Genomic DNA, 13,139 nt, shown 5'->3' with positions numbered 1-13,139 from the left:
TATAAGAGATGTTAATAGGGATGGCAATGGGTCGAGGGGGGGCCGGGGATTACACTTCCCGTTCTCGATTCCCGATGGTGAAAATTTTCCCATCTTCAGCCCTGATCCTCGACGAGGAACCTATCACCATCCCCGGCCCTACTCCCTAACGGGGATCAGGTTTTCTCGACCCCGAACATTCCTCGACCCAGAAAAATAAAATAAAAATAAAAATGCAGGTGACAATGAAGAGAGAGGCTCCGAAACTGAGAGACTAGAAAGTGAAAAAATGTGAGGATAATAAAGAGAGGCCCATGTGTGTGTTTGTGTTTATGTTTGTGTGTGTATGTATATAGCATAGAAACACAGTTCTATAAATGCAGGTGTTCATGTTTGTGTGTATGTGTTGGTTTGATTGCAGCATTTTGTCAAACACTTGTAATGCAAAATATCCATTCATTGCTAATGTGTTTAGGTAAACAAAGAATAAATATGCTTTCCCCAAAGACCTTAATCAAACTAACACAAAACCTTAAATCAAAACAAAAGTATGATTATTGAAATCAAAGAACAAGTTTATTCCATAAAAAATAAATTCTAACCTTTTCTTCCTTTGTTTATTCCACAGCCAAGATTCATTGATCGAGAGGGGACCCAAATCTGATGGGTCTATAGAGAGAGTGTGAGAAAGAGAGAAGTCCAAGTGTTGAGGTTAAAAACCCTAAACATATATATATATATATATACGGGGATGGTTCGGGGACGGTTCGAGGACGATTTAGGGCGGGACCGAGCTGGGGCTAGGGTAGGGGAACCTATCAACATCCCCGTCCCAAAACTGTCAAGGATCCATTTTTCAATACCAACCCCAGCCCCATGGGTGGTAATTTTTGGAGAAAACTTGGCTTACTAAGGTGGGGCGGTCCGAGTCCCCGTCGGACTGGATTCAAATTGCCATTCCTAGATGTTAATGTATAATCTCATACTTGGTTACATGAGGGGGAAAATATCCATCCAACCTATTAAAATTGAATGGATTAAATTAATCCGTCATAAAATAGACGATTTTCATGGTCTGAATAGATAGATGTAGATGTATTTTTTTTTTATTTTGTCTAAATTCAGATAGATGGCTAATGGGAGGCCACCTAACTGAAATTGATTCGCCAACACCCTTAGGAAAATAATATTATGCTTTGTGTGTTAAAAAAATGATATTTTATTTATTAATTATTTATAAAATATGAAAGTTGGGCCTTATTTTTATTTTTAAAAAATGAAGAATAAAAATTTTAAGACCAAATAAAGTTCAAAACAATAAAGAGAATTATGGAAAATTAGTTTAAAATTGTAAAGTCTAAACCACCAACTTGCACAACCTGTTTAATTTCGTATCTGCTAATTAAGTAAACGGTTGTAGATTAAATTTTTTCAAGCCTCCTAAATTTAGACGGATGACGAATGAAAGGTCGCTCGACCTAATCCAATCTGTGAGAATCTCTAGTTTACCCAGTGAAATTCATATTTGTGTTGTATTTGGAAGACAATATAAGAGTGATGTTAAATCTATATCTTATCAATATTTAGGAGGTATTTGGAATGATTTAAATAAATATATTTTTTGATTTTTTATATAAAGATGTTTCACGACCCAAATCTAGTACCCAGAGGTTCAGCGTTGCGACAAAATAATAACTGAAATCCTAATAAATTAATAGTGCAACAGAGTGAAATAAAAAGAGTGCCCAACACTTAATTTAATCATAAAAAAAAATATACATTGGAGCTTCTATCTAATCAAATTGTCAGAGCTGAACAATGTCTATAAAGTGCTTTGTACCTATAACACTTGTGTCTTTTAAACTATTGGAGAGTATATTTAATTCCTTTATTTTCATTTTGGGAGTTTTTGAAGTTGTTGTATCTTGGTTTGGAGGTGTACGAATCGATCTAAACTTGTTGGGATTCTTCGTTCATGCTTGTTTACATTGAAAAGTCCTTTGGGAACTTAGAAAATCTGTTCTGGTGTTGACACTAACCTTCCTGAGGGTCGACACCACCTATCTGCCTTATCATTAGTGTCTTTGTTGGTTTTTAGGGTCGACACCGGGGGCGCTAAGGGTCGATTCTTCCCTTGCTGTTTTGTTTTGAGTTGCATACTGAAATTTAGGGTCGACACCACTGGTTCCAAGGATCGACTATTGTCATATGCACACATTAGTGTCTCAGCTTTTCTTCTTGAAGAGTCGACACCTCTGTTTGAAGGGTCAACCCCTGTAAGTAAATTTCCAAATTTTTTGGTTCAGTTTTAGGACTCTACTTTTGGTAGTTTGATTTATTCTTTTCTTTGACTTTACGGCTATTATTCTACCACTATAAAGGCTCCAAATACACTTTTCTCATTCACTTTTTCTTTTTCTCTATCTCTTTCTTCTTTTCACCGTGAATCTCTCTCTCTCTCTCTCTCTCTTAGAAACTTACATTTTTCCACTTAAATCTCTAGATCTACTCGCGTAGAGGCATCTTTTCACTTTGGTCCTTTGAGAAAGATTGTAGATCTCGTCAAGGGCTTTCTTTTGATCTAAGAGTTTTGTCGTTTCTTAGACTTTGATTTTCTTCGAGTTCTCCTCTTCGCTTTAAGAGGTAGGGTCTATTTCCTAAACTCAATATGAGTTCAGTAACATATTTATGGCGTATTTTGTTATGTATATTTGGTAATCATTTAGTATGATTTTTATTCTTGTGACTTGTTATTTCAAAGGATCTATGGATTTGGGTGTTTTGGATTGAACTTGGGGTTTAGATTCGAAATATAAAAGAGAGATTTTCAAATGAGTTCTTGAAACAAGTGATGATTTTGTATTAATGTTGAGATATATTAACATGATAGCTTTCCTTTACTCAAAAGTGATTTTGAAAGAAAATGAGGTTTTGTTCTAAAAATATGAGTTTTGGCTTGTGTTGGAAAAATATATAAATAAAGTTGACTTTGTAAGAGATGGAAAGAAAATGGTTGTTAATTACTCTTTTGAAAAATATATCTATATTGATATCTTTTGATTATTGCATTAGAGATAACAGTTTTAGCTATCAGTGGAGGATAGCATTGCCGTGTAATGGAAATTGCATGTGCATTAGGCAAACTTGAAATCATTCATATTACGGAGCATGTAATGGATTTTTGGATTTAAAACCGTATGCTTGGGAAAAGGTTTTGGAAATTCTTGTTTTATGTTTTGGAACATTTGCATTGTTTTCAAAAAATAATATTTTGAATCACGCGTATTGTATTATTGGAAATAGTAAATAAAGTGGTAAAGCTATGATGGGGTGTTAAAGCAGAATTAAGTTGGCCTATATATCCATAATGAAAGACCTAAACCCGCACGGTATGTGTCGAGCCTTCCGGTTAGCACTGATAAAAATAACCTTGTAACTTGTATAGTCACTCGTATGAACACTAGCCCTGTAGATTTACCCATTTTATTTATTATCGTTTTGACTTGAAAGAATGTTTTGGAAAAAGGTTTTAGCGATGTATTCGCATTTGATGTAGTAATATATTTGCTGGTTAATATTGAGATACATGAATTGGTTTTTGGAAAGAAATTTTATATCAAATAGATGTTTTGAACTTGGAAAACGTTTTGATTAAACGTAAGGTTTTGGTAATTGGAAAGAAAATATCTTGTTGAGTAATCAAATGGATTTGAAAATGTATTTGGGCATGTTGTATATATGTATTGCATCATGATCATTTATACTAATGGAACATGTTTAGTTTTTGAAATATTCTTTACTGGGTTTTATGCTCACTCTACGTGGCTGAAATATTTTTTCAGATGTACATGTATGGATGTAGATTGTGACGTGAAGCTGTGTTCGAAATTGTATAGGGTGGTTCTATTATTTGTAGGCAAAGGGCCATCTATGTTATTTACTAGCCGTGTGTCATTCTTGTAAAAGTTATACCCTTGTTTACGATGTAAGCCTCAAAGAATTCAATTTAATTTATAACATCTGTGTATGTTTTAGTTATAGAACATCTATTCGACTTAGATGTTGCATCTAAGAATGTATGAAATCGAATAAACACGTATTGTGTGACTATATATTATATTCATTTGCATGAGAATTGTTACCTATTGTTTATAGTGGGGTGGTTTATCCACATGAGTCGGACAGTGTAAATCCGGGGTGTGACAATGTCTACCCCACGTACTGATCCTGACATGTCACCTAAAAGTGATAAGCAACTATAAGTACATGACAGAGTGAGAAATATTATACTAAGAGCATATGGGTATAAAAATCACCATGGATAATTATTGGGCTAAACATATAGAGTATATAATACGAAAATCATTTGACATATAATACAGAAATCATATAAGCAAAATAATCATAACCACATAACAGAACAGAACATAACAAAACAGATGTATAGACTAAAGAGATGACTCGTATGAACTCTAGAGGTGGTCCCACAATAGTATAACACTTAGCTCCTCACAACACTTCGCTCTATACTAGAAATTAGTGGGTCAGTGGATCCATGACAGACAGAGGGTCACAAAGTAACAAATCAGATGGCCAATAATTATTTAAGTCTTCCGATACATAGGACCTCTGTGGTGGTACTTATAAAATAATTACTCAAAAATATATTTAATAAACGGTTATATCCATGAGTTTCCTTTTTAAGCAAATAGAGTTCATTTAACAAATAATATACTTTAAAAACTTATTTATAAAACATAATTTACATAAAATAAGTTAAAATAGCTCAAAATATAATAAATCTCACCTCAATATTAATTCATAATTTTCCCTTCTGTCTACTCTCCAGAACTTCTTCCCTCGCTACACTTCCTTACTCCACTCTTCCACTTTCGTTTTGTTGCCCTCCATTCCTTCATAATATATCCTCTATATATAAGAGATCAATTTGCTCAAAATCATAGTTGCCTGCCTAAGCACATTGCATACCACATAATATATCCTCTATATATAAGAGATCAATTTGCTCAAAATCATAGTTGCCTGCCTAAGCGCATTGCATACCACGTGGCACTATATATTGCATACCAGACGGCACCACAATGCATACCACATGATACCACGTGTTTGCCCGAATACTTGATTATCAAAAAAAAAAAAAAATGATGCCACGTGTTTGCAATTCGTTCAGTAAATTGCAAACCTTCCTCCTAATTACACTTTGCCTCAGAATATATACATATATATATATATATATAATTACATTATCATCCCATAATGATCTCTAATTAAATTACACTTTAATACATACAACCATAAAATGAAATATGGTTTTTGGAGTAGTAATTTAACCAACGATAACAAATTTAGCTTAATAAATTATTATATAATTTTTCAATAAAGGTATTATTTAGGTTGTTATAAGGTGTACAGAAAAATAGAAATAATGTAATTCAAATAAATATAATTATATAGGTTATGCCAAACACTCCCTTAAGCTTTGTTTGGCAGGTGCTAAAATAGCACATACTAGTTTAGCGCATTATCTTATATGGGTTATAATCATCTTATTTGGGTCATATCACCTCTCTATTATATCACTTTAAACTTAACTCATAATTTATATTTTTTTCCATAAAAATCTAAAAAATATAAGCCTATTTTGAGAAATTGATTAAAAGCCACTTCTTAACTTTTAACTCACTTCCTTTCCTTACAAAAAAATTAAAAAAAACAAAAAAATTAACTTTTAACCCTTTTTTTCTAAAACACTCCATCATAATATAACACTTATCAAATAACGCTTCAAATAAAAAATCTCGTATTGAAGTGATGTAAAATGTCATTAGCGCTTTTCCAACATAAATGAATATGTCGGGATGGTTCAATAATTTTGATTCCATTTTTTTTTTGGTTTAATTTTTAGAATTTTCTAATATAATAGGAGCTGAAGAGCAAAAAAAAATATATTTAGCTTATGTTTGGGAAGAAGGATTGGGTTGGGTTTAGGATTATCTTAGCCAAAAAAAAAAAAAAAAAAAAGTTTTTTGGTCTAATAAAACAAACATCACATTTAACCCATATTATATTCTTTCTTTTACAAAAAATCAAAAAAAGTTAAAAAAATTCTTTCCAAACGATGCTTTTTAGTCTCAAGTTAAAATAGCCAAAAAACAAAAAAATAAAAAAACCAACCTACTTTCCAAACGAACCCTTAACAAATTAAGGCCTTGTTTAGGATAAACTAAAAAAGCCAAAAAGTCAAAAAAGTTAAAAAAAAATCTAAAAGTCTATACTATCCAAGGGTAGCTTGTAAGGGAAGTCACTAAGGCAAAATTATTATTTTGCCCTTTAAATTCAACTACCCAAGAAGTCAAAAAATTAAAGGTCGAAAAGGTAAAATGATCATTTTGATTTTACTACACATCTTTTTGTAAAAAATCAAAAAAATTATTCCAAACATACAATTTTTTTCTCTACTTTTTTAACCAAAAAGTTAAAAAGTGCACATATATAATACATCCCAAACAACTACTAAAAAGTCACTAGGCCTCTTGTGAGGACAAAAAATAAGTTGTTTATTAAGTCCTCGTTTGGTAAATATTTTTGGGCTAAAAAAATACGAAAAAACAAAATAAGTTATATAAGCCAATAAAACAAAATATCGCATCTAAATCATAATTATTATATTTTTTCTCTCACAAAAGTCAAAAAAATCCAAAAATAAAAACTAAACGAGGCTAAAAAAATTGTAATACAAAAAAATTAACTACCGTAGTTAATGTCAAACGTAACTTAACTTATTAATTTATTTTTATCACATTACATTTTTATTTTATTTTTGTGTATATATATATTTTTGTAATAAGTAAAAAATTAAAAAAATAAGTCATACCGATAAAAAATAAAAAAATAATAAAAAAATTAAGAATCATTTGCTCAGCCTTTACGAAAACAGTGTAGAGGGCTACGCCATAATTTCTCTTAGCTAAATATAAAAATGTCAAATTCAAGGTACTCATTTTCAAACTTGTCGCCTAGTGTGGCTGTGGATGTGGGTGTGGATTATAAAGAAAAAAAGTGCTTTGAATATTATTTTGTTATTTAATAAAAAAATATAAAAATCTTAGTTGTTTTAGTGGTCTTTTGGCAAGTTGGGTTGAAGGTTAAGTTTGCAGTTAAAAAAGTTAGGTGACTTTTTTAGTTGTAGAATCATTTGTCAAGTTTAAAAAAGTTATATATAAAATTATAATTATATTTTTTATATTATTTAAGATTATATATGGATAAAAATATAAATTTTTTAAATTAGATAAGATAATTTAATTATTTTATTGTGATGTGATATTATTAATAAATATTAATCAAAAAATTTAAAAGTAAATTTTAACTATCCTTCTAAATCATCTTTTAAAAAAGTCAAAAAATTTTAAAAAAAAGTCAAAAATTAATTTTTTATTATTTTTCCAAAACATCTCTTAGCCATATGCGTTAAAGGGTAGCTGTTAATTATTATTGTCCTTCCAATTCCACAATCTCGAGTCATAATTTTGACTGGCAAATGATTAACACCTTGTTATCATAAAATTTTAAAAATACTAATTATCCATATATATTGTTTTTATATTAAAAACTCAAACACAATGGCATACTAATTATATTTTTAGAGTTATTAATCAAAATAATGTAATTTATAAAAAGCATTCTATTAATTAAGGCACATATTAAAAATTTATAAATTTTGCATAAAAACATGTACAATAGAAAATTTACCATTTTTCAAAATCTTCTTTACTGGTGTCCTAACACACGTTAACAAAACCATTAAGGGTTCATTTAGGATGTGTGTTGATTTTTTTACTATTTTAGTTTGGGGTTAAAAAATTTCGTTTGAGATAGACTTTTTAAATTTTTTAACTTTTGCGAGAGAAAAAATAAAATGATTCTAATTTGAATGTGATATTTTGTCTTATTAATTTTTTAATTTATTTTATTTTTTTATGACTATTTTAACCAAAAAACCCTAGGTCTTTTCTGCTCAAACGTGCTCTTAGTAATTTTCAATGATCAAAGAATTACTTGGGTTTGAGATTGGCTTTTTTTGTGTTTTTTTTTTATTTTTTGAATTTTTTTAATTTGGAAAATTTGTTTAAAAAAATTAATTTTATGTAAGTAAAAAAATTGATGTAGCATTTGATTTTTTAGCTGGTACTAAATAAATTTTGGATAAATTACAAATATATTCCTGAAATTTGCTTAAAATTCGGATTATCCCCTTGTGATTTTAAAAATTACAAATACCTTATTGTTAAAAATTCTTATTTAATAGAATTAACTAAAAAATTGAAATTCCTAATTATTCTCGTATACAATAATAAAATTACCTGAATTATTAATTGAAATATAATTCTGACATCATTAAAAATTATTAATTGACTTGACGATTTATTAATAAAATGAGTCATTTGTTATGAAATTAAAACCTCAGAGATAAGGATATAATTTTCAAAACTATAGAACATGATTCGTATCTATACTATATATTAAGTAAAAAGGGGTTTTTAACCTCAAACCTTGTGGGAGCTCCAATCTCCCAATCTAAATTTTTTGATTTTTTTATTTAAAAAAAAAAGCTTTAGCATTTATTAACTTCTCCCAACCTCCAAGTCTCACTCTCATAATAACACATTTGTGGGTCCCACACCCATGTGAGACATTTGGTAAAACTTTTGGTAGAATATTTGGGGTCTCTAGCATTACTCATAAAAAAAATTCTTTGAAATCCAACACATGAATTCCTTGAAAAGTCCCAACACGTATGATTATTATCCCTCATAATAACACTTTAATGTATTAAGAACAAGCATAAAAAGAATTTCTTGAAAAGTTCAACACATATGATTATTATCAAAATATTAAACTTTAATATAATATAATAAAAAAAAGAAGACATTTAATTCCTTGAAAAGTCCAACACATATTATTATTATCAAAATATTAAACTTTAATATAATATAAAAAAGGAAAAAAAGAAGACATTAAAAAAAAAAGACATTTAAAAATCGCAATTCACATATATAGATAATTGTAAATATATTAAGAAAAATGGGTTTCTAAACCCCAAGCCTTATGGGAGCTCCAATCTCTCAATCTTAATTTTCTAAATTTTTGATTTTAAAAAAAAAAAGCCATCAGCATTTATTGATTTAGTCAAAATCTCCTGATCAGCATTTATTAACTTTTTTCAATCCACATGCCTGCATTTATTGATTTGGTCAAAATTCCTAATTAGCATTTAAAATCCCCTCATACAAATAATTATAGATAAAACCCGTGCATAGTTACTGCAGTAGCATTTTTAATTTCTCCTGTACACTATGGTTAGTGATATGATTGTTAAATTATTTTTATAAAAAATCTTAAAAAACATAATTTATATATTAAAAAAAATTAAGACAAATATAAATATGTATAATTATCCTGTACATAGTACGGGTGATAAACTAGTTTGAAACAAATTTCGAAAGGTATATTTATAATTTACTCATAAACTTTTTATTTTACCTAGACTATGATGATTTGATAACTTATTTTTCGAAGTCAAATATATATATATATATATGATTAAAATTACATTTTTAAAATACACTTTAAAAAAATTTGTTTAATTGATTGCAAAACTATGTTTAAGGCCTCTTTTTGAGAACTGCAAAAAAAAGTCAGCTTATTGATTTTTTAATTCACAGCGCCAAACAGGCCTCAATGCCAAATCTTGGGACCCAAGCAACTAGGTTTTGGCTCCTTCACAATCTCCCTCTACAAAAGCCCCCACTTTCTTTTATCAGCCCCGCCTCACTCCACTCCACACCCAAAGGGTAACAACCTCTCTCTCTCTCTCTCTCTCTCTCTTAACTGTTCACAACCAATTCTCAGAAATGGAAATCAATCCCAGGTCCCAACCAAAATTAACCATTCCACCAAGGCGGCGGGGACAGATCAAGCTCAGGATTCTCGGCATAATCGCCAAATCTGCGCTGTCCACCGCTGCAAAGGCCGGCGAGCTCGTAAGAAGAAGAAGAAGAGAAGATGGAGGAGGAGGGCCTCTGAGCTCAACCACCACAACCCCACATGAGACACCAAGTGGGTACAACTCTGATGACCATTCTGATGGGTGATCTGCTCCCAATTCCGTGAATTTTGAGCTTGCTTCTTGTTGTATAGTTGATACGTGTGGAACAGAGGTTCTTGACATTTCTGGGTGCCTCTGTTTCAAGTTTTTCTCTGGGTTCTCATGGATTAGATAGATGATTTGTTTAATAGTAATTTTAGTTTCTGGGTTAGAAAAGGGTGAGATTGAAGATGACGACCAATTGAATTTGGTTTTCTTCTTCTAAACCCGATTTGTTTTGCAGTTGATACGGAGATGCAAAGTGTTGTAATTTGCAAATACGACGGAGATGTAAAGTGTTGTAATTTGTAAATACTTGTGTCTTTGGTTGCAAAATTGTGTTTAACCTTTTTTTGTGTGTGCGCGTGTGTGTGTGTCTAGATCCTTGAATTAATTTTAATAATTAAATTGTGTTGTGATAACTCAATAACATAACTTTCATTTTTCTGGAATTATTTTTAATAATTAATTTAAATAAAAAATAGAGAGTTTGCACGTGCAATCTGAGTAATGGTATCACATGCTATGATATGAAGAAAGAAAAATAAAGGCATATCTGGTTTTATTTTTTGAAAATTATTTTTAAATTTTATTTAAAAAAATAAAAATTAACTTGATAAAAATAAATATCAAAAAGATATTTTTAAATTTTTAAAAAATTACTTAAAAGATAAAATTATATAAGAATGATAAGTACTTCTTATTCTTTTCTTTTTTTATCAAATTCATTTTTAGTGATTTAGAAAAAAAAATTAAAAAAAAATTCTAAAAAGCAAATAAAAAATAGTAGTTGGATGGAAGTAAAAGGAGAATGAGATAAAATGAAAGAGACCAGAGGGGCAAAGTAAAATAGGCGAATTTGTCAAGATCTTGAGAGTTTAGGCCCTAGGCCTATATAGACCTATTGGTGGTGTTTGGGAACGTGGGTTTGGGAATTTTTTTGAAATTTTTCACTACAAGATAAAAGTTTTACAAAATCAAAAAATAAATTTCATAATTATTTCACTTTTTCTCTCACAAATATCACATCCAATCACAAAAAAACTTAATTATCTTCCCAAACACAAAAAAAAATTTCTCTAATAATATCCTACAACTAAAAAAATCTACATAAAAATACACTTCCCAAACATCCATATTATTTCTATTTTTTAGCATATAAGGGAGGAAATGAGGTTATTGCTGTGTTAAAAGTACAATAGTAATTATTGTATCTCAATTTAAAATGTATTATGGGCTTATTTTTATTATTCGAACCGTTCAATTTGTAAGATTTGTTGCGTACTTCATGCCTACTAAAAACTACATTAATCAGATGTCAATGACTATATGATCGATAACTAAAAATATATATATAACAAGTTTTTCTTTTGAGAAATAACATAAAAAATATGCAATTCGATCATATAGTTATTGATATCCGATTAATATAATTTTAGGTAGACATGAAGTACTCAACAAATTTTACAAAATGAACCGTTCGAATCATAAAAATAAACCCATAATACACCTTAAATTGAGGCTCAACAGTAGCAGTGACCCATCTCCTATAAGTGATGGTGGTCATCTATAATTCCATTAATTAAATATGAGTAACTATAGGGCTGTTTGGTAGAGCTTATAAACTGCTTATTTCAGCTTTTAACTTAATTTAAGTTAAAACATTGTGTTTGGTGCAGCTTAAGTTAACCAGCTTAACGTAAATCAAGCTATTTCTTAGCTTATCTCAAAAGCTAGTTAGAGAGTACTTAAATTTTTTACTTAAGCGTGCAACTGGTGTGAAGAGCTAAAATTACCTAAATGCCCTCGTCAATACCCAAATATTAATATTAATTAAAAAATAAAAAATTGTATATTTCTGAAGAAAAAGAAAAAAATCAATATTAATTGAAAATTAAATATTAATTGGTGTTAATTATTAATAAATTCATATTGTATAGCTTTATATTAATTAAAAAACAAAAAAATTGTATATTTCTGAAGAAAAAGAAAAAAATCAATATAAACTAAAAAAATCAATATTAATTGCTATTAATTATTAATAAATTAATATTTTATACTTTTGTAATGAATTAATTATTAATTGATATTAATTAATAACAATTGTTGATTATTAATATTAATTGATACTAATAAAAATTAAATATTAATATTAATTTATACTAATTAATAATTTTAATATTAATTGAGACTAATTAAGTCATTAATTGATACTAATTAATAATTTTAGTATTAATTGATACTAATTAAGCAATTAATTGATACTAATTAATTTATAATGGAAAATAATTGTGATAATAATACTTCCATTACATTTTTAGCAAATGCTTCAATTTTTATATTAATTGATACTAATTATATTAACTTTTATTAATGAAATATATTTTTTTAAATTAAAACTGAAAAAAAATGACAAAATAATCATTTTTATATCATATAAGGACAGAAAAGACAATTATACATTAAAAAGCTATTTTACAGCTTATTAACCAAACACTACTCTGCTGCTTAAATTTATAATCTCATAGTTGCACCAAACAAATTAACAATTTATGTTCATAAGTATAAATCATAATCTGTTATAATCTATAATCACTTTTTCACAGCTCTCCCAAACGAGCGGATTTACACGGTAAGGTTCATATTTATGTTACGTATGAGAGATAATGTAGGAGTGATGTTAACTTTATGCCGTTGTTAATACTTACGATTTGGGAAAACATAAAAAGAAACTTTTTTTTTTTTTTTTTTGTATCCGTCTTGACAAACTTTAAAAGTTTTTAAAAAATTAAAAATTCCACAAAAAAAGAATAAAAAACAAAAATAAGCTAAAAAATCAAGTATATTTGATTTCAGTTTTTTAAATTTAATTTTCTAAAAATTGGGTTTTTTATTTTTCTTGTTTTTGTATTTTTTGTGAATGTTTTTTAAATTTTAAACAATTTTTTTACTTTTTTAATTCATCTTACTTAGATATATCTAAATAATAGAA

The sequence above is a fragment of the Camellia sinensis genome, chromosome 14 (assembly GCF_055761805.1).
Source record: "Camellia sinensis isolate YWXY chromosome 14, ASM5576180v1, whole genome shotgun sequence".
Taxonomy (NCBI): Eukaryota; Viridiplantae; Streptophyta; class Magnoliopsida; order Ericales; family Theaceae; genus Camellia; species Camellia sinensis.
Note: the sequence above shows the minus strand (reverse complement) of the source record.